The sequence below is a fragment of the Bubalus bubalis genome, chromosome 9, assembly GCF_019923935.1.
Source record: "Bubalus bubalis isolate 160015118507 breed Murrah chromosome 9, NDDB_SH_1, whole genome shotgun sequence".
NCBI lineage: Eukaryota > Metazoa > Chordata > Mammalia > Artiodactyla > Bovidae > Bubalus > Bubalus bubalis.
Window position 1 is genome coordinate 76,007,325 of NC_059165.1, and position 22,573 is coordinate 76,029,897.

The following is a 22,573-nucleotide window of genomic DNA, read 5'->3' on the forward strand; positions in this document are numbered from 1 at the left end:
TTATCAGAAATCCAAGAAACATATGAACAACATTTCCTAAGGCAAGAATCATTTTTTAAAACTCAGATATTCTGCCAGGTATACTTGCTTTATCAGTATCAGTTTAGGGTTGCCCACTCAGTTGTCTTTTTCCAAAAAGGGTAGTAAAAAAAGTCCAGGAGTTCTCCTCAGGCAGGATAAACAAAGCCAAACATTTGAAAACCTCTTTCATGTGGGTCTCATGTCAAGTTTACAAGTGTAAAAGCACTTATACACCAGTCAACTAAATTCTTACTGGCAATAGGTAGAGCCTGTACCAGGGAAATGTGGTTATTTTCCAGCTTCTCTGTACTCTATCACCTCGTCCCACTAGCTAAAAAAAATCACCCTCTATGATTCTACAAAAAAAAACAGGAATAAACCCTTGGGTTGTTTGCCCTCTCCCTACCTCATCATTCTAGAACTTGGCCACATGTTCAAGTTCCAGGCGGCATTCATCTAGCCCTGGAGACGTGTTTTTCAGTTCACAGGATGGTCCGCCCAAGGCCACTCTTCATGTGGAAGTTTCCTTGAAAGATGGGATAGACTTTATACATGCCAGAGGCTACACATCTTCCCTTTGCTCTTAGACCCTGATCCAGGAAACATGCTGCTGCTAAGTCGCTTCAGTCGTGTCCGACTCTGTGCGACCCCATAGACGGCAGCCCACCAGGCTCCCCCGTCCCTGGGACTCTCAGGAAACATTATGGCGGCATTCAAAATGGTGAAAAGACTCCTGACACTCAAGTTTCTCTCACCCTACCTTCCTATCATCATAACTTTTCCACAAAACATTAAACATCAACATTAACTAACTTAAAGTTCAGAAGGGTAATTTTTTCCTCAAGGACAGGCTCATTTTGACCTACTATCCAGGAACTGCCCATGACTTTTTACTTCAATAGGATGATCCCAATGACTATCTTTACAAGTGGTATATTCATGCAGTATTTTGCAATACTGAAGAGATAGTCAATGGTCAGATTGTCCTCCAGCCCCTATTTCCCTTATCTTCTATAGAAGCCTAATTGCCATGAGGACTTACACTTACTTAGGAGTGTGGTAACTGAGACAAATCAAATTTGTTCTTCTCTTTTCCCCACCCTTCTTGATCTTTGTTGCATGCAGATAAAGGGGTGTGGAAAGAATATCAAAGAAACAGTGATAACTCATTGCCAATAATCCAGGGTGTCTGTATGGACACAGAGGGAGGCATCCCTTCCCCATTTTCTTTAATGCTAGTGGGTGTGTGCGCACCATGTAATGTGTATATAAACCTTGGATCTTTGTAAGCACCAGCAGCTGGAGAATATCTCTCTCTCCAAACAGCATCAATAACATGAAGACCCTTCAAAGCAGGGTCAGAGCTCCCCCTGCTACACATGATTCTCATACACATGACTAATAAAAAAACACAAAATACTATTTTGCTGCTCACCTCATTTGAGTCACCCATCATATATTAGGACCCAATTATGTATACAGTACTGGTTAGAACCTATGGACACTTAATGAACAAGGGCTAACCCTGCCCTTGTAGAACTTAATCTAGAGGATTTAGCTAGTATATCTTTCATGGCCTCCTCAATTAGGAAATTAACTGTTTAAATAAGAATGTGCCTACTGTAGGGTTTATGACCCAGTAAAGGGAGCATAAAGTTGGTATGGTGGTTGCCGATCCATTTCAGAGGGACATGTGTTCCCCACGCATGTGTGGGAGTCCCTGGGTGGCAGCTAGCTGTGGGAGTGAGAGGTCATGAACGAGGAGGAGGGTGTATGTATTTGACCCCAATAAAGCTCTGTAGCCATGAAAAGTAAAGAATGTGCCTAGCTACCAAAGATAGGAACTTAACTTCCTTCATTTTTATATTTTAATGACTAGCAATTAAAATATTCCTGCACACGGTAGGTGCTCAAGAAAATATTGGTTACTAAGTGCATGTTGAAAGTCAAGGCTATTCCCCAAAGCAATGTCCCCTTTTCTTTATGCTACACAGCACATGAAGGGAGACTGACAAGAAGAAATGTTTCCTTAGTGATTCTCAAGAAAGGCAAAGTTGTCAACATTTTCTCTTGTCAAGGGTGTTCTCTAAGCAAAAACTAGAGAGCAGCTTCCACAATGCCGAACTAAATGTGAAGATAATGGTCAGCAGGGCTCTGGGAGCTACCTGCATTCCCACTCTGAACACTCTCTTAACAGGAACACATCTGCCAGGGGAACAGAGCAAACCTCAGTTTGCTAGGAGACAACACACAGCTGCAGAGTTCAGCACTCCACTTAATCCCACAGATAAATTCACAAGTTGTCCTACACATACCACTCTCCTGGGGATATAGACTCTACAGTGTCTGTTGTTTCATGTATCACAAATAATTCATATCTTTCCTTTCTCCCTCCTTTTCTCTCTCCCCTTCCTTCTCATTCTCTCTCTCTCTTATACACACACACACACACACACACACACACTCACACAGAATATATACACAACCTTCTATCTTTAAAAGGCTACTTTTGAGTCTCCTTTAAACTCTCCACACAGGACACAGGAGGTCACCACACAGCCTGTTTCTTCACACAAGTGTACTACTATTTTTTCCTCAAAGAGGAATTGCTCCTGTCACTGCTCCTTCCCAGAATTCTTCCCAAGCCTTTTTTTTTTTTTTTTTAAAGTGCATGAGGTATGCTTTTAATTGGGCATTTCATTAGAGAAGAATGAGGCATAAAGGAAAACAAAATGAGCTGTAGTCATTTGTTTTGAGGAGATCATGCTAGTCATCAGCATCTGAACCCTGCTGAAGCACAGTTTCAATTTCCCCTCTCAACTGTGGGTAAAGCGATGTTGACAACACATATTTCTCTCTGTCAAAACATTTCACTTACTCGGCAATCTGTAGACAGTTTGAGAGTCATATCACCAATGAGCAGTGCCATAGTGCTCTTCCCATTATTTTAAAATCATAATGGCACATGCTTCAAGAGAGAGGCACAGCACAGGCCAAGATCCAAATTGAAAAGAAAAACACTAAGAGTCGGCAAGCAGTGAGGGCGCTGTAAATACTGGGCCTCCTTACTGAGCCACAGAGAAAAATGGCTGTTGGCGCCCCATTTCATCAGGAGAGCCTGGCCCCATTGTCCTTGGAGTTCAGTCTCTTGGGGAGGGGGTCACGGAGGGAATTCTGGGAGTTCTGTGCTCGGTTGCAGTAACGGGCTTTGACTCACGTTTGAGAAAGGGGATTTCATACCACTAGACCTAATTAAACGATGCTTTGGGGCTGGGAGAGGGGGGAGGAAAACTAAAGTGATCACTGACTAAAGAATTGTATTCAAGTTCCAGTGAAAGACTGTCCTGCTGTGTGTCCTGGATACACAAAAGGCAATAACAAGGCGCTGAAACTAGACATATTCTGACAAAACGGCTTACGGCTCCCACAGAAAGATGTTGACTGTGGTGTAATCTCCTCAAAATGGCTCATTTTCTGTGCGGAGTATTCAAAAGAGATAATGTTCAAAGAAATGGAAATGTGCTGCCTAGATAACAGCCTTGGGCTGCAAGACAGATACGGCAAGGCCTCAAGGCTACAGCTTTGGCAGAAAACAAATAATGAAGCAATCCTGGAGCATTTACTGTCCAGGCCGGGGAGTACTGACCAGTCGCGAGGTTCAGATTCATGGCTATGATTATTAAAGCTCATGGGAGAAATGCATTCCACAAGTGCCAAATATAGCCAATAACGTGCCCTATGAGCAGTGGGCAGGCTCACCAATGGGCAGCCATGTTTGTTCCCCTGCTCTCAGGGGAGAAGGCACTTGACCAATTATTGCCAGTTGGCTGGGTTAGTGAAACTGCACAGACTCCTACTATCCACCTCCATTCTATCTTTCAATTCAATGCATCTTACTGAGTTTTGCTAAACTTATTTTTGAAAGTGAAAGTTGCTCAGTCAATTCTGACTCTTTGCAACCCCTGGAGTATATGTCCATGGAATTCTCCAGACCAGAATACTGGAGTGGGTAGCCTATCCCTTTTCCAGTGAATCTTCCCAACCTAGGAATCGAACCGGAGTCTCCCGCATTGCAGGCAGATTCTTTATCAGCTGAGCTACCAGGGATAAAAATAAGCTTATTTTTATATATCTATAAAAATATGTCAACCAGGTTGTGTATTGATCTAACAGTAGTAAGTACTTTTGCTATAATCACTAATGTTATTCATCTGGCTGCATTGCACAGGAAGTGTGCAATTTTATCTGTCTATAAAATTCCTTGGTTTGCCAAGTTTGTACCAGCTGTTATCACTTTAATAGAGATCACTGCATAATTTCAAAATATCTTATTCTTTCTAAAATTATCCTGATGCTCAAAACTGTCTGGAACTCGGAAGTGTGCTTCCTGCTTCTATCTCTAATCTGGATGGGTTACTTAATTTCCTCATCCTGATGTTAAGCTGTGCTTCAAGCCAGGCATCAGCATTTGCTTTCCCCCATGTTCCTACGGACACAAATAGGTATGGCTAAGGGGATAACTTTATATTGTTCTTTTGTATTCTCTAGTGAACAGGAGGAACTGGAGGAAACTTCTTGGTGGGGTAGAAGGTGGCAGCCACTCAAAGTCCACTCATACAGTTGAAGGGAGAACCGTAAAAAGGGATACAACAAGTATATAAAAAGTAATCAATAAATATTTCATAAGGGAATTTCTTTCCTTACCTTTCTCAAAAAGCACATACCTGCCTCTACAACCCTAAGAAGTATTTTAGTTCTTATTCTGCAAGTAATACTGGTGGAAACTCACCTTGAATATTGTCCAAGTTGCCCAGTCAAAACCACTTTGTCATGAGACAGTGCCAAGGCCAAAGTGTTCACAGTCACAGCCTTCCGTTCCTTTGCTTCTCAGAGCTGAAGACCCAAGTTTTAGGAGACTAAGTCAGACTGGCAATGAAAAGATCTAAATTCTCTAGAGGGAATCCTGTTTATATCACCATGGAGTGCCCTAGATGTCCAAGAGAGGCAGACAATATGACTATCACAGAGAAGTAAGTAATGAAGGATGCCCACATGTGCAGCATCATTGGACTGGATCTCCCAGGGTGGGGACACTTTTTTACTTCTGTTTGTCCTGGACCTTGTCTAGAACAAAACAAACTGTCTCTGGAACACGTGTTCTATTAGTTTCTGGTTTACTCTGACTCTGTGTAAAATATTTAAATCAAATGGTAGAAGAGGGACTTCCCTGATGGCCTAGTGGTTAAGACTCCACACTTCTGACCCAGATTCAATTTCCTGTCAGAGAACTAAGATCCCACACGCTGCCTGGTGCTGGGGGAAAAAAAGTAGGGAAAAAAGTGCAAGTGACAACAAGGGATGGAGAGAGGGGTGGGTCAAGGAAACAGTAGACAGGTCTGGAGTTTTGAAATACAAATGGTTCATTTTAAAAGTCCATACATTTATAGCAAATTAAGACCTCAGCCTATACCAATGAACTTACTAAAAATCAAATTTTTGTCATAGAGGCATAAAATTGCAGATGAGTAAATAGGCTTATACTAACCTATACTGGGCTCCCAGTTTAAAGGTCACTGAGTACTTCAAACTTGCCTCTGACTGGCTGGCTCTCCTTTCAGTCTATCTGGATAATGTCTGATAACACCTGCATTTCTCTTCCTTACAGAATACTTTGCACTCAGCCCCAGTGAGTGGCCACTGTTAGCATTTCCTCACCATATTGATTTGCCAAGTTGATAACATTTGGCTGTTTACCTCAATCATGGAGAGGACACCTGTAGTTTGAGCAGAATCTCTGAAGTCTGGACATCTATCAGTTTAGTTTGGTTCAGTCATTCAGTCGTGTTCAACTCTTCGGGAGCCCAAGGGCTGCAGCATGCCAGGCTTCTCCATCCATCACCAACTCCCAGAGCTTGCTCAAACTCATGTCCATCAAGTCAGTGATGCCATCCAACCATCTCACCCTTTGTCGTCCCCTTCTCCTCCTTCCCTCAATCTTTCCCATCATCAGGGTCTTTTCCAATGAGTCAGTTCTTCACATCATGAGCTTCAGCTTCAGCATCAGTCCTTCCAATGAATATTCAGGACTGATTTCCCTTAGATTTAACTGGTTTGATCTCCCTGCAGTCCAAGGGACTCTCAGGAGTCTTCTCCAACACCACAGTTCAAAAGCGTAAATTCTTTGGCACTTGCCTTTCTTTATAGTCCAACTCTCACATCCATACATGACTACTGGAAAAACCATAGCTTTAACTAGATGGATTTTGCTGGCAAAGTAATGTCTCTGCTTTTTAGTAGGCTGTCTAGGTTGGTCATAGCGTTTCTTCCAAGGAGCAAGTGTCCTTTAATTTCATGGCTGCAGTCACCATCTGCAGTGTTTGTGGAGCCCAGAAAAAGTCTCTCACTGTTTCATTGTTTCCCCATCTATTTGACATGAAGTGATGGGACCAGATGCCATGATCTTCGTTTTCTGAATGTTGAGTTTTTAGGCCAGCTTTTACACTCTTTTCTTTCACTTTTAAAAAGAGGTTCTTTAGTTTCTCTTCACTTTCTGCCATAAAGGTAGTGTCATCTGCATATCTGAGGTTATTGATATTTTTCCCAGCAATCTAGATTCCAGCTTGTGCTTCAGCCAGCCCAGCATTTCTCATGATGTACTCTGCATAGAAGTTAAATAAGCAGGGTGACATATACAGCCTTGATATACTCCTTTGCCAACTTGGAATCAGTGTGTTGTCCCATGTATTGTTCTAACTGTTGCTTCTTGACCTGCATACAGATTTCTCAGGAGGCAGGTCAGGTGGTCTGGTATTCCCATCAGTTTAATAATTTCCCACAGTTTGTTGTGATCCACACAGTCAAAGGCTTTGGCATAGTCAATAAAGCAGAAGCAGATGTTTTTCTGGAACTCTCTTGCTTTATTGATGATCCAATGGTTGTTGGCAATTTGATCTCTGGTTCCACTGACTTTTCTAAATCCAGCTTGAACATCTGGAAGTTCATGGTTCATATACTACTGAAGACTCACTTGGAGAATTTTGAGCATTACTTTGCTAGCATGTGAAATGAGTACAATTGTACGATAGTTTGAGCATTTTTGGCATTGCCTTTCTTTGGGATTGGAATGAAAATTGACCTTTTCCAGTCCTGTGGCCACTGCTGAGTTTTCCAAATTTGCTGGCATATTGAGTGTGGCACTTTCACAGTGTCATCTTTTAGGATTTGAAATAGCTCAACTGGAATTCCATCACCTCCACTAGCTTTGTTCATAGTGATGCTTCCTAAGGCCCACTTGACTTCATATTCCAGGATGTCTGGCTCTAGGTGAGTGGTCATGCCAAAAATTGTGTTTATCTGGGTCATTAAGATCTTTTTGTATAGTTCTGTGATACCAGTGTATGTTTAGGGACCAAGGAATCAACAAATGATCAATGGCAAACACTTCCAAAATTAGGGTAACATGCTTGCTTTTTCTCCTTGCCCTCATAGTCATCTAAACCTAGGTGAAGCCCTCTGCACATCAAAGGCATATTTTTCTGCATAGTGAGAGACAGATCCAATAAAATCCTCCTTCCAAGATGTCTGAATGTTGGAAACCAAGACCCACAGAGAAGCAGAAGCAGCAGTGAGACAATGGAAACCACCAGTAAAGAGAAGCCCCAGAGTAGGGAATATTAGAAGTGAGAGGTAGCAGGCAACAGCCTCAGAAGCAGAGTCACAGTGAACACAGCAGAGAGCAGGGACCAAAAGGCAAGACTCCTGAGCAAAGAGTATACTCCTCTGCTTCTGTTGTGCCTGAACACAGCTCCATTCCTCTTTGAGACCTCCTGAGGGGTAACTAAGGTGGTTTTTCCTTCTTCCTACTCCTTACATCCTAACAAACTCAGGGACCTCCCAATTCATTGTAGGAACACCATGACCACTGCCCAAAGAACTGGGAAACTCTTTGGGGATTACTTCAAAGCCTGAAAAAGTCTTCCTTGAATACCCATAAAGTGAAGTAAAATATTTTACCTCTGATGAATGAACAGTGTGAGTTTTGAAAACTTGGAAAAAGTTATTCAGAGTCAAATTTGTGGAAGAATGTAGGGGATCTAACTGAAGGCTCTTTATAAATAATATCAATATATAAATATATAGACATCTGATTCTAAAGACATGATTCTTTAAAGGACCAAACAGTAAATATTTTAGGCTTTGAAGGCCACATGGAATCTGTCAAAACTACTCAACTCTGCCATTGTAGCATGAAAGTAGCCATTGACAGCACATAAATGAATAAACATTGCTGTGTTCCAATAAAAATGTTATTTATGAACACTGAAATTTGAATTTCATACAAGTTTCATGTGTCACAATATATTATTCTTGTTTTGATTGTTTCAACCATTTAAAAATGTAAAGACCATTCTTAGCTCTGGGGCCATGCCAAACAGGCAGCAGGCTGGATTTAACCGGCAGGCCATACTTTGCTGACCACTGTTCTACAGAAATGAAACTGACAATGATTGCACCTGTGTGTGTGTGTGTGTGTGTGTGTGCATGTGTGCATGTGCGAATGTGTTAAGATGCCTCCAAAGACAATTTCAAAGTAGTTCTTAAATGTTTAGCAAGATTGATCTCATTGAAAAAAGACAATACAGTCCCAAGGTGATTACACTGAAGTGAAAGATTACTACAGTACACAACCTCCTTGGGGGCAGAGACTACATCTTATGCATTTTAGTTTCCCTCACTTGCCTTATGAATAGTACACATTCAATTTATTTTTAGTCAATTGAATGAGTTTTAATGAGTTTGTTAAAAGCCATCTCATTACATGACAGCCATCTCTTGAATACTAACTAATGATTCAAAGATTCTTGAACAATTTAGATCAATATTCCTTTAACAGAGTATTAAAATATCCATCATTAGCATTTGATTTGTTCACTAGCAATTTCAATCCGAAAAACTGTAACCTATTTTTTTAAAACATCCTCTTAAAATTACTGGAAAACCAAAATCATTCTTTTCCATTCCTTACCATGCTATCAAAATTCTATTTGGCAATAGAAATACACTATTCAGACTTCAAGCATCCAGTCAACTATATAGCCCAGACTTAAGATGGAGTCAAAAGTTAAACTGGTTTTCAACTCAACAATATTTTTTCTTTAGATTTTTAGGGTAATCCTCATTAAAATCAGAACTACAGATAACCTCAGAAATCATATACAGCATCCCAGTGTCTCAGACTGATAAGTCCAACATCTGAAACACAAAAGGGAAGGAGAGTTTTGTGGGCTTTTTCTTTTTTTTTAATTTTTCAGGAATTTCACTTTTAACTCAGGCAAGGCACACCTAGAACATTCTCTACAAAACATTCTGGAAGAACAGGACTCAAATGTGGAGTCCTCTCACTGCATCTCCCTCTGTCACGCTCCTTCCTTTGTCTTCCCCAATACCCGCAAACCCACACGTGCACACACACTCGAATGTATGTCTTCTTCCCAGAAGACAACCCTATTATGAAAGTTCCTCAGAAAATTTCTTCAAATCCAATTTTCTTTCCCCAAAGCCCAATTTCAAGAGACCAGCCCCTAGGAATGGCCAGGATTGTCATGATGCCTTAAAACAGAAACAAGAGTAAGCTTCTCCCACAGATGCCCCCTCACTGAGCCGCACACAGCACAGGGACGGGGGGTGGGGACAGTTTTACATGAGGAGGGCCAGCCTTAGCGAGACACTCAGTGTCAAGTTCCACACAAACTAAAGACTAGGAATAGTGCCATGGTCAGCATCCCACAGAGCTGCCAGACTGCCACCCCAGACCACCATGGCACACCAGGAACCTCAAGAAACACACCAGCATGGGACACTTAAGTGTGCTCCAGGACAAATTATCAGCCAGCTCTACCACATCAGGGAGGGCCAGGAGCCGGTTTATATTGACTGAATCTTACTGCAGTCAAGTCTCCACACAGCGGCCTGAGTAATCTCTTCGAAACAGCCACTCTCCTTGTCAAAATCCCCTAATGCTTTCCATTATCCACAGGATTACAAGACAAATTTGTCAGCAGGGTGAGCTAGACTCTTCTCCATGCCTTTGCACAATCACTCTTAGACCTGTATCAGTGGGCTCCCTGGCCTCCTGCTTCTGGTTCAATTGGCCAGTGGGAGGCACCTATGGGAACTCTGAAACATGGAGGGCAGTGAAAACATGGCTTTCCCCCAGCTTTTTCTTAGCTGGGTCACTGTGATCTGGTTGCATCCCTCCAGAGTCAGGAGCTGCCCTCTCCCCTTGCTAACCTCCTTTACCAGCCCCAGCATACTGCACTAACCTTGTTGCTTTTCTGATGCCTGGCCCACATCAAAACTCTCTCCACATAACTCAACTTAATTATGCTTTTCATTTCCTGCCAGAACTCTGGCTGATCCATGTGGCCTACAATGCCCTAAATGACCTCACGTTTGACCTCCACTCCAGCTTCATGTTGTTAAACTCATCCTTACTCACTTGCCTCCAACCACTCAGGGCTTCTCTCTGGTCCTTAAATACTCCAAGCCTGTCCCTATCTCTGGACCCTTGTCTTTGCCTCAACTGCCCCCCCTTCTCACTACCACCACATGGCTGGGAGCCTTCCCATCTTTCAAGACTGGTTCAACCATTCCACACTCAGGCCTACCCTTACCACCAACCCTGTCAATCTCTAGAGCATCATGCACAAAGCACTGTCTAAAAGGTCCTGTTTACTTGTTTGCATTTAGTTTCTGTCTCTCTCCTCCTGCTCTCCTGGACAGCAAGAGCCTTGCCTATCTTATTTATCCCTTTAAACCCTGATTCCAGAACCATCCTGATACATAAACTTGATGATGCAAAATCATTTGCTGTTGAATTAGTAAATAACATCTAATATGTTCAATCTCACGTCTAATAGATTCCATGAGAGAAGTGGAATATAACCACAGAGAGGCCAAGTAGAAGAACATAATTAAACCTATCCTGGAAACTTTAGTCTTTCAAGAGTAGCAGATTATTATTTTACTTGCTGATGATTTTTTTTTTCAGTCAATGAACGCCAGTCATTGGGAAAACAACAGCAAGTAGGATAGAGCTCATAGAAACTTAGGAAAAGAGAGAGTTGAATCAAGAATCAGAATACAACAGCTCCCCTTGGGAAGTACAGAGTGATACAGAACACATAACACACCTCATCTCACCCAGAGAGGGCCATGGAGAATCAAAATGCAGAGACTCAGGCTGAACTGAGCCAGCTTGAATGGATACTCTTGGTGGGCAGAGTGGTGGAGGAAACCAAAGCTCTGAAGACAAATTCCCTACCATATGCAGTAAGACAGGCTTTAACCATTGCCACCCAGGCACATACCACCCAGTCCTCACCTGGGTCTTCCACACCTGAGACTGCATGTTTATGAGGACAGAATCTCCTTTCTCTATCACCTCTTTCTCATTCATGTATTATCTCCAACTCTTGTCTCTCTTTTAGAACAGGAGTCAGGTTTTATCTCTCTTGCCACATGCCAGAAAACCCAGCACAAGAAAACAGGCAAAAAATAGTCTTCCTTATCCACCTCCACCCAAAATCATGTTTGAAAATAGCAAAAGGCACATTAAGCAGAGCCAATTATACACACAGCCTTGATATTTTATCTAGGAGTAATCAGTTGAATCTGATTATTTAATTCTTTCAATACATAGAAACAAGTTCAGGATCTTTTTTTTTTTTTTTTTTACTCTAAAAGAAAGTATTTGAGCTCTCTGTCTTTGAATCTGCATGCAGTTTTGGTCATTTTTTGCCAGTTATAGGCAGGAAAGCAAAGGTGCTGAAACCCTGGTGTGTTTTCAGACGCCAAAGCCAGATCCCGCTGGTCAGACCACCTCAGCCATCAAGGCTTGTTTGGACATCACAAGGCCTGACTCACAGTAGGGTTAAAATCACCCACAGATCCACACTGACTGGCCATCAACAGAAACAAAGCCAGAAAACTGCAGGATTGTAGCTCATGTGGGCCTCCTTCCACCATTTTTAAGTGAAGCAGCTAAAGGCTTGTCAGGTTAAATGACTTGCCGGGGTCACACAAGCTTGAGTGGCAGAAGAGCAACCAGAGTTACTAGGTTAACCTAAGGACTCTTTTGAGAGACTAGCTCAGTTATTTGGTCACTGGAAAGCTCTGTTGAGCTGGGAAAACAATCTCTCATCACTCATTGCTTTCCTCTAAAATCTACAGCCACATGCCTGAGGTAAATTGGCTTAACAGAGCTTCTTCAGGCATGGTTGTCACCTTGTCTGAATAGCATGAGGTGATTCTCAGAAAAAGAAAACAAATGAGGAGTTTCTGGCTCAGTGCTAAGGAAAGCTGAAACCCATTCAACCCTCTGCTTTTCAGCCTTGCTGGTATATCCTTTTAACCATGATTGCTTCAACAAGCATTGCTGAACTGCATTAAGTTGGGATCAATCTAGCGCACAGTTCTGAGCCTACAAATGTATGTTTCAGTGGATTTCAGACATGACTCACTAAATCAATCTTTCTTCCTCAAAAAAGTACAGCTAGAAAACAGAGGAGTCAGTCTTTTTCTGAGACACACAGACCAGCTGAGCCAAAAACTGATCCTCCTTTTCTAAAGACCACCTTCTCAATTCCACCCTGTACTGTGCCTTCTATATTTCAGCAAGAGCCCTTGTAACCACAGTGGAAAAGGAAATTCATCTTCCACCCCGGCTGTGGCTTTGAAAATGACCCCTGCCTCTCTCCCAATTCTTCCTGCAGTCCTTACTGCATCTGAAGAACACTTTGGGCAATGACTGGAAGAGAGATTTGAGAGAAAGGAGAGGAAAATGGACTTAGAATAGAAAGAGGGACAGAAGTAATGTTTACAAAGTTTAGCCTTGAAAACGCTAATGGAATCAGAGGCAAAGCACTCCAAGGCCTTGAGACTGCATTCCACTAAACTAGGAAGAAAGCAGCCAGATGTGGGTGAGGGAGTCAGGTCAGGATACCCTGCATTACGGGCTGCTCTACTCTAACAAGGGGAGGGGTGCACCCTTGTTAAGCTGGAGTACCCTTACAGTGCATGGAAGTCTCACCTTTCCTAAGACTGGCTAAGCGTATTTTAAAAGATTACCTAAGGACTTCCCTGGTGGTGCAGTGAATAAGAATCCTCCTGCCAATGTAGGGGACACGGGTTCAGTCCCCGGTCTGGGAAGATTCTACATGCCAGAGAGCAACCAAGCCTGCAAGAGAAGCCATCACAATGAAAAGCCGGCGACTACAACAAAGAGTAGACCCTACTCGCCACAATTAGGGAAAGCCCACATGCAGCAACAAAGACCCAGCACAGACAAAGATTACGTAGGTCTCTATCTAAAGCAACCCAGCTACTGTGCATTGGAATACCAGAAACTGGACAGGAACAGCTGTAGCTGTTTAATGAAACAAGCCACACGACATAGGGTACAAGCAGAAAACAACTGAATCTTTCATTTACTACCTATTCAAAGCTCATCCACAGACTCATTCTTCCCTGCCTATTGGATGAAATCTCTGGCAGATCCCTTCATTTTTTTTTTTCAGTTTGTTTTAGGCACAAGAACAGTTTTATCGGGGAAATAATTGCCCAGTAGAATATGAAAATCAAAACCCCAAGCTCTTCTTTAAGTTAGAGTCCCTTTCCTTCTCTAGCACATTACTGTTTTAAGGCCTACAAACCAGGGGCTGGGCAGAGCAGGCCAGTTGGGCTGCCTCTCTTTTCCCCAGCTTTGTTCTTCTAGTCTGCCTCTCAGCCATAGTCAAGGTGTTTGATCCTCCAGGACTGGGCCCAAAGGAGGAAGGCAGTAGGGGAAAGGACAATCTTAGCATGGCTGGTTTTGTGTGTGTGTGTGTGTGATCTGACACTGGGCAAATATTGACCCAGCTCTTTATAAGTTGAGGCCCCTGGAAGGTAATATGGAGATCCTCTTCTGGTGACCTCTCACCCAGGTTCCCTGTACATGGATGACACTCCCTCATCAGGCGAGTTTGAACCCTCTCAGCTCCCAGACCCCTAGAAGATTCCCTGAATAGACTCCATTATGCTGTAACATCCATGTGGGCTTTCTAAACTGAGCCCAGGTCAGCTCCCCTCCACCACCGTCATTAGAGAGCCACACACCCCATGGGAAAACACATTGGTTCTGACATTGAAGAAGGGAGAAATGGCTTCCGTGCAGTTTTGTGTGTATGTCATGACAGCCAGGCACACAGCTCCAGCCACCTACTCAGAAATGAATCATCATCACTAATGTGTCCCTTGCTGCTGCTGCTGCTGCTAAGTCACTTCAATCGTGTCCGACTCTGTGCGACCCCAGAGATGGTGGCCCACCAGGCTCCCCCGTCCCTGGGATTCTTCAGGCAAGAACACTGGAGTGGGTTGCCATTTCCTTATGCCCCTACAAATTCCACAGGAGAGTTAAAAATCCTGTAAATGGACTTCTTGAAGCCCCTCTCTCCTGCTTGAGGTGAAGACAGCATGGGTCATGGGAAAGCGAGTCGCAGCTCTCCGACAAGCTTTCTCCTGAAGCATTCTGTCCTTTTTCGCTGCCCACCCCCCTCCGCCCTGCTTAGGTATCCTCCAGATAAAACTACAGAACTGATTTGGGTCAACTTCTTATGCCAGTCCTGCACAGGAGACCTGACACTCACTTTGAGATATGGGTTCTATAGTTTTGTTCTCTGGTTTTAAGACCTCAGCAAAAGTGAGAGAAAAAAAAGTCCCCACTCTGACAACTGATTACACAGTCATGGTACTGCCCTGATGTCAAATGGATCTCTTCTTGAGCCCAGGTGGAGCAGAAAGGAGAAACCTTATATAACCAATCCCTTCTACTTACCTATGAGAGTTCTTGCTTTTGAAAGAGTTCCAGGACCTATTATTTTAGACTGTACCATTACAGATGTCACAGGAAGCTTCGGGTACCTAATGGAATCTAATGGAATTTTCCCACTGCTTTCCCACTTTCATTGCTAAGGACCAGAGCTGTAAACAAAGGCACAAACCAACCCATGTTCGCAGTGCAGAGAACTGCCAATAGATACGGCCTGTCCAATGTCACACTCTCTCACCTTTCTCTCTCTCTTCTCTCTCTCTGTTTCTCTCTGTCTGTCTGTCTCTCTCTCTCTCTCTCTCTCTCTCTCTCACGCACAGGAGCTGCCAAAACAACTTAACACAAACTTGGTACCTTCAAACACACACATGTATTCTCTAACAGTTGGGAGGTCAGAAGCCCAGTATCATCTTCACTGGGCCAAAGTCAAAATGCAGGCAAAGCTGCACTCCTTGCAGAGGCGGGGAGACTCTGCTTCCCCACCTTGTCTACCTTTGGGAGCTGCTGTCATTGAATTATGGTAGCTTCTTCTATCTTAAAGCCTAGAAAAATTATCTTACTTCAGTCATCACACCACCTCTATTTCCAGTCAAAGCTCCCTGTGTTCCCCCTTAAATGAACATTTGTGATTACATTTAGGTCCCATGTGGATAATCCAGGTAGTCTGCACGTCTCGGGATCCTTCAGCACATCTTCAGAACCCCTTTCACCATATAAGGGCTATAAGGATTCACGTTCAAGCTGCTGAGACTAGGACCTGGTTATCTGCAGGGGCATTATTCAGCCTTCCAAAGGAATAATACTGTTTATGGAAAGAGAGCCTCCTCTTCCTGGTGCTTGCCCCAAAGCCAAGTAAGAGAACTCTCCATAAAATCAGGCAGCATAGAAGATACTGTCAACTGTCTCACCCCACAACCAAGCCCAAGCTACTGCTCTTCCGCTTGTTCAACTATAAAGGTTACAAAACTGAACACTCATTATGCCAGCTCCCTCTGTAACTAGAGATAGTCGTGTGGCAGAGGGCCAGGCAGGAAAACCCAAGTGAAAATCTCACGAAAGCATCCTTCCCTTTCCTTGCCGGCCTTGAAGGTAGAAGACGATAGCCAAGACTACAGACGCCACCTAGGAGGGAAAGCTCAGGAGACTAGCAGAGGTGTTGGCCCTGACATGTCTGAGTTGATAAACTAATTCCAACCACTAAGTACTCCGGACAGGAAGTGACTGAGTGAGAGCACAGACTCTGGGGTGAGGCTGATAGGGACAGACCCCAATCCCATTTCTCAACAGTTAAGTGACCTTTTACAAATCACTCTGTACTTCATCACTCTTGTCTGTCATCGTGAAGATTATAAATGAGATAATGCAAATGCCAGTACACGAGCACTTGCCAAGCGTCAGCGGTGGTATTATTTTAACCTCACCCTATTCAAACATTGTACCGATTCCTTATTCAGAAGGGAATTTACAATTTATATCATCTTCTGTCAAAACACATGGTCCAGAAACTTGAGTCCTATGGGCCTGACCATGGACAAAGGCAGCCAAAGAGCACATGAAATCACAGAGGTCCTGCTGCCAGCAGCTGACCTGGGGGGACAGTAAGGTTTTCCACCTGCAGCAGAGCAATGATACTGTTCTGCTGCCCACCCAACCATATGCTTAGAACAGCACCGAGACCTCCTGTGCCACCCAGAACACAGTCGGGGCCCATGAAAACCCTCTCTTGTTCTTCCCCAACCACAAACATACTCTCACAGGAATAGGGTGAGAAAGTTCCTAGGAGACAAGTCCAGTGCTTAACTTTCTTCTATGGTTCAGCATCTTGTTCAACTCAGGACCCGAGTGCTCTTACTATAGATTATCCAATAATTAGGACCAGAAAAATACAAGCAAGATGACTAGGTACTAAGGGTTATTAGAAGAAAGGTGTCATTCAGATGCTCTTCCTACTACTCATGGATTACCAAAGCAGGACCACAAGGATTCAAGGACTTAATTGCAAAGATAGAATGGGCACCAAGGGAAGGTAAGTGAAAAATCGAATTTTGGCCATTACCATGACATCTCATTACTGGCCCCTTTTGGTAAGATTTACCTGCAACTCTCTAGGACTATTTCCTCCCCTGAAATCCTGAACTGAGGCACAGTGGGAAAGTCAGTAAGCATCACAAAGAGTCCATGGGTTGGAGGTAAAATATAAACCCTGGGCACTGACCTGCAATGGGTGGGGGGCATCAAAGTTGGACAGTTGAAGGGATCGGGGTTCAAGAAGCGAAGAATGAGCAGAGGCTACAGTGGGGAAATGCATGACAAGGGGACTACCTAGAAAAGACGGCCTGACTGGAAGAAAGAAAACATTTTGATGTCAGGGGAAATAATCTTGGACAGATAGGGAGGGCCAGCTGAAAATAAGCAGTAAATTATAATATTATTTTTTTCACAGAAGTAAGACAGTCTGACATTCTGGGCATTTTTCATGTGGTCCTTGGAACGGGTGACATTTTGCTATGAGACCAAAAAGATGGCCAGAACTGGTGTGACTTCCTGAGTGCCATGGAAAAGTTCCCAAGACTCCAGACCAATACATCAGATTTCCAGGAACAGCAGAGCATGACTACTTAGCCATGGGTCCAGAGAAATCTGAAACTATCTCACAACCATCCTCAGGAATGACATGACCCAAACACTCTTGGTTTTAAATATTGCAAAACCTTCCTTTTCCTATGAAGAGTTAATTGGGCATACACTCACTTCATCTGACCCCTGGTGCTTGGAAAGCAAGAGTGCTTCAGGTGGGGAAATAAAGATGCTCCTAATAGGAAGTGCCTGTGGAGGAGTGGCCTGGATGGGGCCTCATGTGATTTATCTTCAGTAATAGATTCTAGAAGAGACACTGTGGTAAGAATGAATTACATCGTAGGTAATGTTTTGCTTCAGAGGACGCTTTGCCTCATTTTCCTGCTGCTTATACATGCTGCAAATGAGAAAGTACCCAGCTGACAACTTTCCCCCTGATTTATAGGGAAGGTCATTTAATCCCAAGTAAGCATTTTGCTCACCCATCTTCACTACTCCTTCCCCTGCTCTCTTCATGTTTTTTCAGTGTACCTTGAGATTCTCATCTTTACCTACGGCAGGAGCAACAGAAAGGTTCTAATAAATATTGCTCAAAGTGATTTGTTGGCATGAACATGCAAAATTTTGAGGGGAATAATTCAGGTCATATATGTACATCTCCTAATTACTTTGAATATAAATATGATGACACTATATATTTGTCATACATACAGCTAGACTATTCATGGAATTAAATAGTAAATATATTTGTATCAGTGATATTTTCATGTAGTATTTATGGCCTTGCCAAAAAAGAGCCTAGATTCTGCAAAATACAACCATACTAGGGGAATATAACCCATTTTCCCTTGCTTGTTAACTTCAGAATTTTAAACTACTTTCATTTAATTTTGGTTCAAGTTTAAAACCTGCATAAAATTATTAAATATAATTACTATATGTTTCAAGTATATCCCTTTAAATGTAAATAATGACCTACTTTTCCTTTCAAGTTTTAATGACATCATTTGCAATTACCAGAGACCCCCAAGGATAGAAAATAACAGAGTCTCAAGACAGTTATCTTCCTTAGAGGCAGAATCCAAAAGAAAAAAACCACCACCACCGGAGATATCAGAAAATAAATGAACAGAAACAAAGATATTTACATCTCCTCAATAAAGGTGTGTCATCCGAAAGCCAGAGCATAAATAAAAGCAGAGGAAAAACCCTTGCACTTGCCCTCAAAAAATTTTGCTGAAGTGTCCAGAACTGCACCACTCTATAACAGTTTCTATATTAAAATAGTATATCACACCTGCCAAAAGACCAAGGTGAAAGCGGAAGGTCACTGGAGATCTTTGCTGTTGTGTAATTGTTTGCCTGGTAGCAGAGTTATCAAGAAGTGGGTCCTGCAACTGAGACCTGGCAGAAGAGGTCTGGCAATGTAGACCAGCATGGGTACCTGTCAGATCACAAGGAGGGACACCGGACCAGCTTAGGAAACTGGAAAACCGCAGGTTAAACCAAGTTTGCCATCGAACCTCAGTAAAGCCCCAGACTGTCTGCAGCTCAACCCAGTGCTATTATTATTCCTCTTCAAGTTCTAAAGGCTTATTTTCAATTCAAATGGCTATTCTCAAAATTAAATTGAGCTCATTTTGAAAGCTGAATTTCGTGACACACTGCATTCCAAGACAATACTTCACCCTGTACAAATGTGTTCCTTCTCCTGTGTTCCCTTGATCCAATTCCATCAAAACAGTTCAGTTGTGCAATTCTATTAAGACCATTATTTGTCTTAGATTTGACATATCCACTTGACTTGTATATTAGCTAACCTGGGGGGAAGAAACCTTCCCTGAAGGCATTACTGCCTGCTATAATAAATTGTTTCAGATTTCTCTTTGATATCTGCTCTGATATTGTATTCATTTGGACCTCAGAATATCTTATGATTTCTGGAGTCATTTTACCCTTCATAATAATGCAGTTGCTGTGTATCAGAACAAATCTCTATAGATTTCTAAAAATAAGTTCACTTTTGCATTCACTGAGTTATGCTAATTCCCTAGCACCTGAGAATTTTGGTTGTTCTCCAAGAAATGGTCATCTATCATGTTTAACTTGCTTTTCAGATATTTTCCATGTTAAAAATATATGAGTCCACTTTCCCAGCCATGGCAGAATCATCACTTTGCTTCAGGTACCTAATTGCCATAGTGAACATCTTCAGACTGCAGAGTAGACCACAACATGTTCTGGCATCCCCTTTTCCCGAGTGTGAGCCTGAAAGTGGGGTGATACTTTGTTGAAATACACCCTCGCCACATTCCTCATATTGGATGACAGTGGTCTTCAAAGCAAGGTACGGCTACTCCTGCTGCTGCTGCTGCTAAGTCACTTCAGTTGTGTCCAACTCTGTGCAACCCCATAGATGGCAGCCCACCACGCTCCCCGTCCCTGGGATTCTCCAGGCAAGAACACTGGAGTGGGTTGCCATTTCCTTCTCCAATGCGTGAAAGTGAAAAGTGAAAGTGAAGTCTCTCAGTCATGTCCAACTCTTCGCGACCCTATGGACTACAGCCTACCAGGTTCCTCCATCCATGGGATTTTCCAGGAAAGAGTACTGGAATGGGGTGCCATTGCCTTCTCTGATGGCTACTCCTGAGGGTACCACAAAGACATTCTAAGGAGTGTGAGGCTGATGAGTAGATCCTCAACTCCTCTGTGTACATTCCTAAGACTCTTCTCAAGACAGACAGTTCTGAAGGTCATACTGGCCCTCACCCCTTTCACAATATACCTTTTGCTACTTAACAAAAGAGAAATATCCTTGGCAAATCTTACCTTGGCACAACAAAGGAATAGGATGAATGTTCTTTTAAGCAAGCCATTTTAACAACCTTTCCAATCCACTTTTATCATGGGATGCATTCCCAATAAAATTCTACTTTTGTGCATAATAATTGATCATATTTTATAGTTAATGCATGTTGTTTGGTCTACAATTGCTGTTGTTCAATCACCAAGTCGTGTCCGACTCTTTGCACCCCATGGACTGCAGCACGCCAAGCCTCCCTGTCCCTTACCATCTCCCTGAGTTTGCCCAAGTTCATGTCCATGGACCTATTATTTTAGACCTTACTGCTACAGATAGGCTATAAATATCACCACACACACACACCACCCAGTAGGGTCAGGTTTCCCAGCTCCTATGACTGTGAGGAGGGCAGATACCTAAATAAAAGCCAGTCAACTAAAATTAAACAGTGAAAAGAAACAGGTAAATTAAGCAAATTGGTTCTTCACTGAATTGTCTTTTAGCAAATTAACCTAATAATAATCTAAAAGAAATATATTCAGACTTTAGAGCCACAGTTCAGTCACTCAGTCATGTCCGACTCTTTGTAACCCCATGGACTGCAGCACACCAGGTTTCTTTGTCCATCACCAACTCCTGGAACTTGCTCATACTAATGTCTATCGAGTCAGTGATGCCATCCAACCATCTCATTCTCTGTCATCCCCTTTTCCTCCTTACTTCAATTTTTCCAAGCATCAGGGTGTTTTCTAATGAGTCAGTTTTTCACATCAGGTAGCCAAAGTATTCTAGCTTCAGCATCAGTCCTTTCAGTAAACATTCAGGACTGATCTCTAGGATTGACTGGTTTGATCTCCTTGCAGTTCAAGGGACTCTCAAGAGTCTTCTCCAAAACCATGGTTCAAAAGCATCAATTCTTAGGTGCTCAACTTTCTTTGTGGTCCAACTCTCACATCCATACATGACCACTGGAAAAACCATAGCTTTGACTAGACAGACTTTGTTGACAAAGTAATTCTCTGCTTTTTAATATGCTGTCTAGGTTGGTCATAGCTTTTCTTGCAAGGAGCACATGTCTTTTAATTTCATGGCTGGAGTCATCATCTGCAGTGATTTTGGAGCCCAAGAAAATAAAGTCTGACACTGTTTCCATTGTTTCCCAATCTACTTTCCATGAAGTGATGGGACCAGTTGCCATGATCTTAGTTTTTTGAATGTTGAGTTTTAAGTCAACTTTTTCACTTTCTTTTTTCACTTTCTTCTTTCACTTTCATCAAAAGGCTCTTTAGTACCTCTTTGCTTTCTGCCATAAGGGTGATGTCATCTGCATATCTGAGGTTTTTTATATTTCTCCCAGCAATCTTGATTCTAGCTTGTATTTCATCCAGCCCAGCATTTCACATGATGTACTGTGCATATAAGTTAAATAAGCGGGGTGACAATATACAGCCGTGATGTACTCCTTTCCCAATTTGAAACCAGTGTGTTGTTCTGTGTTCTGTTCTAACTGCTGCTTCCTGACCCGCATATATATTTCTCAAGAGGCAGGTCAGGTGGTCTGGTAGTCCCATCTCTTTCAGAATGTTCCAGTTTGTTGTGATCCACAGTCAAAGATTTGGGCATAGTCGATAAAGCAGAAGTATGTTTTTCTGGAATTCTCTTCCTTTTTCTATGATCCAATGGATGTTGGTAATTTGATCTCTGGTTCCTCTGCCTTCTCTAAATCCAGCTTGAACAACTGGAAGTTCACACTTCACCGATTGCTGAAGCCTGGCTTGGAGAATTTTGAGCATTACTTTACTAGCATGTGAGATGAGTGCAATTGTGTGGTAGTTTGAGCGTTCTTTAGCATTGCTTTTCTTTGGGATTGGAATGAATACTGATCTTGTCCAGTCCTGTGGCCACTGCTGAGTTTTCGAAAATTGCTGGCCACAAGAGTATAGGAAAATTTTAAAGTTAAATTTATATAGTTATTTCTGTCCTAGAGAAATATGATGAGGTTGAAGACTTTCAAACATAACAATATATTACATTAGATTACATTTCAGTATAGGAAGTGAAATAGAAATCTGATCACTAGGACAAGAAGAAATGATGTAAGATTTTCTATTAAAAAAGAGTTTCTTCACACATTCTTGAATAAGATGATAGTGAGAATCAAATTATTATGGAATTTATATTTGTTGGATACATTTAAAAGAGCCATCTGAAAGTTTTGTTTTTAAGATGTCAACATTTACCAAATACTGAAAATTATATCCTTTGGAATATTTGAATATAGAATGAAAAATTTTAAGTGACCACTT

At 42.4% G+C, this 22,573-nt stretch overlaps 1 long non-coding RNA gene across 3 annotated transcripts in view; it reads right to left on the reverse strand.

Moving 5' to 3' along the window:
• Positions 1-22,573, reverse strand: part of LOC123335099 — a 459,666-nt gene that overhangs the window by 313,148 nt on the left and 123,945 nt on the right. The window contains exon 4 of one of the 3 annotated variants that reach the window (XR_006641412.1): positions 4,811-4,914. The exons of the other annotated variants lie outside the window; for them this stretch is intronic. This is a non-coding gene — a long non-coding RNA (uncharacterized LOC123335099). The remainder of the gene's footprint in view (positions 1-4,810; positions 4,915-22,573) is intronic. 3 annotated transcript variants of the gene reach the window in all.